This window comes from Mus pahari, chromosome X, assembly GCF_900095145.1.
Source record: "Mus pahari chromosome X, PAHARI_EIJ_v1.1, whole genome shotgun sequence".
NCBI lineage: Eukaryota > Metazoa > Chordata > Mammalia > Rodentia > Muridae > Mus > Mus pahari.
The window spans coordinates 87,137,419-87,141,128 of record NC_034613.1 but is presented as its reverse complement, the minus strand read 5'-3'; the positions used below and the strand labels follow the sequence as shown (position 1 = coordinate 87,141,128).

The 3,710-nt window shown below is 42.4% G+C and overlaps 1 protein-coding gene across 1 annotated transcript in view; it reads left to right on the top strand.

Moving 5' to 3' along the window:
- The window catches only part of Snx12 (sorting nexin 12), a 115,989-nt gene extending 114,851 nt beyond the window's left edge, over positions 1-1,138 (top strand). Inside the window, exon 6 of the mRNA XM_021188068.1 lies at positions 693-1,138. The gene's annotated coding sequence lies outside the window, so the exon portion shown is untranslated. The remainder of the gene's footprint in view (positions 1-692) is intronic.
- Positions 1,139-3,710: the final 2,572 nt, after the last annotated feature.

Below are 3,710 nucleotides of genomic sequence, written 5' to 3'. Positions count from 1 at the left end.
TACAAAGTGAGTTCCAGGACAGCCAGGACTACACAGAGAAACCCTGCCTCGAAAAACCAAAAAAAAAAAAAAAAAAAAAAATCATGGTTCTAAGATAAATTTACTTTTTTATTTTAAGCATTTATCATCATCATGAGCATCATCATTTTTCATTTGTTTGTTGCATGCACGTGGGTGTGGTGTGTGTGTGTGTGTGCGTGTGCACGTGCGTGTACCATGGAGCATGTGTGGCAATCAGCAGTCAGCATTAAGGAGTTCGTTTTTTTCCTTTCACTGTGGGTTTCTGGATAGAATTCATACCATCAGGCTTGTGAAGCAAGCATTTTCACTTGCTAAGGCCGTCCTACTGCCACTAAATTTTCTTCTTCTTCTTCTTCTTCTTCTTCTTCTTCTTCTTCTTCTTCTTCTTCTTCTTCTTCTTCTTCTTCTTTCGTTTTTTTGAGACAGGGTTTCTCTGTGTAGATCTGGCTGTCCTGGAATTCACTCTGTAGACCAGGCTGGCCTCAAACTCAGAAATCTGCCTGCCTCTGCCTCCCAAGTGCTGGGATCAAAGGTGTGCACCACTACCACCACCCGGCCTAAATTTACTTCTATAGCTTATTGGTCCACTGCAGGCCAGTTCAGACCATAAGGAAAGAGATTAGTTCAAACAGTCCTCTGAATGTCTTCTCAAAGCAAATGTTTTCTTTCAGCATGTCAGCAAGTTCACAAGGTCAATGCTACAGTACAAGATGGAGTCAGGATCACAGAATGACATCACTACTGTTATCTTCATCTCATGAAGTATGAACAAATCAGTAGAGACCCTATTGTCAAAGTCCAGTTTTGACACGACTGGGTCTGAAGTCTGAAGTAGGAGGTGTGGGATCAGCAGAACATATGGACACAGGAATCTTCTTGATGGTTCACTCAAGTTCTCTCTACTTTATTCCCCCAGCCCCAGCTTATGTTCCCCAGCAAACTCTCAATTACAGTGTGGCTATATTCTATTTTTCTTTAAGTGAATGATTACAATGAGTTTCCCAATACCTTTATGTGATTAAATGTTTTACATATTACAGGTGAAAAAAAAATTCCCAAGAACCCACATACATTCGTATCTAAGCAACTTGTTATAGATTAATAAAGAAATCAAGTAAAACAGTTTTCTCAGCCAGTTTCTCTTATTGGGAGGCTGCAATTTGCTGTTATGAAGAAAGGATCAATCATCTTATCATTTACCTTAAAAAGTAATCTCATGCACACCTCGAATCACAATCCCAGAGGCCTGCAGCCATAGTGACTGACCACCAGATGAACCCCCTACCCCAATCCCCTGCCTACTGACTCCTCTGGGGAGACCCAGCAGCAGTGAGATCCCCCTGCCCATTCTGCATTCCATTTCCCAGGCCAGTCTGTTGCTGCCAGGGCCAACCAGGTAAGATCCATCAATCCCAACCCCCTGCCAGCTGGGTCCCTGGAAGCTGTGGGATCTGCCCTATTCCCCCTGCTCTCCATCTTCTGGTCCACATCTCTAACCACAATCCCAGAGGCCTGCAGCCATTAGTGACTACCAGTTGGGACCCCTAACCCAATTCCCTGCCTACTGACTCCTCTGGGCAAACCCAGCAGCAGCAAGCTCTGCCCTGCCCCCTCTGAACCCCATTTCCCAGGTCACAACTTTGCCTGCTTCCTGTGCACAAGACAAACAGAGGCCTACAACTATCAGGAACCACCACCAGCTCTACCTGCATCTCTAGAGGCCTGCTGCCATCAGGGACTTCCAGATTTACCAATGCTAGGGGCAACCAGATGGCTAAAGGTCAGTGTAAGAACACAATCAACAACAGCCAGGGCAATATGGCACCACCAGATCCCAACTATCCTACAAAGGCAAGTCCTGAATATTCTAACACATCTGAATTCCAAGAAAATGACCTTAAATCTAATTAAGATGATAGAGTGGGCTGGCGAGATGGCTCAGTGGGTAAGAGCACTGACTGCTCTTCCGAAGGTCCTGAGTTCAAATCCCAGCAACCACATGGTGGCTCACAACCATCCATAATAAGATCTGATGCCTTTTTCTAGAGTGTCTGAAGACAGCTACAGTGTATTTGCATATAATAAATAAATAAATATAAAAAAGAAATGGACCCAAGAAACAAGCTGCAGTAGCCATTTTAATATCTAGTGAAATAAGACTTTAAATAATCAAAAGAGATACAGAAAGACACTTCATACTCTTCAAAGGAAAAGTCCACCAAGATGACCTCTCAATTCTGAACACTTATGCCCCAAATTCAAGGGCAGCCACATTCACAAAAGAAACATTATTAAAGCTTAAATCACACATTGAACCCCACACATTAATAGTTGGAGACTTCAACACCCTACTCTCACCAACTGACAGTTCATTGAGACAGAAACTAAACAGGGAAATAATAAAATAGACAGTATGAATTAAATGGACCTAACAGATACCTACAGAACATTTACCCAAGCACAGAAGAATATACCTTCCCCTCAGCATCTCATGGATACTTCTCCAAAACTGACCATATACTCAGTCATAAAGCAAACCTTAACAGATCCAAGAACCCTTGTCTCCTAGCAGACCACCATGGATTAAAGCTGGACTGCAAGAACAGAAGGCCTACTGAACAACTGGACAACTCCAGTGAATAAGCACTGGGTCAGGAAAAAAAGAAAGCAAGACATTAAAGACTTTCTAGAATTCAATGAAAATGAGGGCACAACATACCCCAACTTATGTGACACAATGAAAGCAGTGCTAAGAGGAAAGTTCATAGCACTAAGTGCCCTCGTAAAGAAATTGGAGAGATCCTACACTAGCAACTAAACAGCACACCTGAGAGCCCTAGAAAGAGAAGCAAACACACCCAAGAGGAGTAGAAGGCAAGAAGTAATCAAACTCAGGGCTGAAATCAATCAATTAGAAAGAAAGAGAACAATAGAAAGAATCAACAAAACCAAGAGCTGGTTCTTTGAGAAAATCAACAAGATAGATAAACCCTTAGCCAGACTCACCAAAAGGGGGACACAGTTTCCAAATGAGCAAAATCAGAAATGAAAAGGGAGAGACATAACAACAGAATCTGAGGAAATTAAAAAATTCAAAAGCCTGTACTCCACAAAAACAAAATGGATTTTCTAGATAGATACCATTTACCAAAGGTAAATTAAGATCAGGTAAACTATTTATCTAGCACTATAACCCCTAAGGAAATAGAAGTAGTCATTAAAAGTCTCCCAACTGGCCAGGTGTGGTGGCACACACTTTTAATCCCAGCACTTGGGAGGCAGAGGCAGGAGAGTTTCTGAGTTTGAGGCCAGCCTGGTCTACAGAGTTAGTGCCAGGACAGCCAGGGCTACACAGAGAAACCCTGTCTCGAAAAACCAAAAAAACCAAAAAACCAAAAAAAGGCTCCCAACCGGCCGGGTAGTGGTGGTGCACACCTTTAATCCCAGCACTTGGGAGGCAGAGGCAGGCGGATTTCTGAGTTTGAGGTCAGCCTGGTCTACAGAGTGAGTTCCAGGACAGTCAGGACTATACAGAGAAACCCTGTCTCGAAAACCAAAAGAAAAAAGAAAAAAGAAAAAAAAGAAAGCCTAGGGCCAGATGGTTTTAGCACAGAATTCTGCCACACTTCCTTTTTTTAATTTTTTTTTATTTTTATTTTCTTTATTTACATTTCAAATGCTATCCCAAA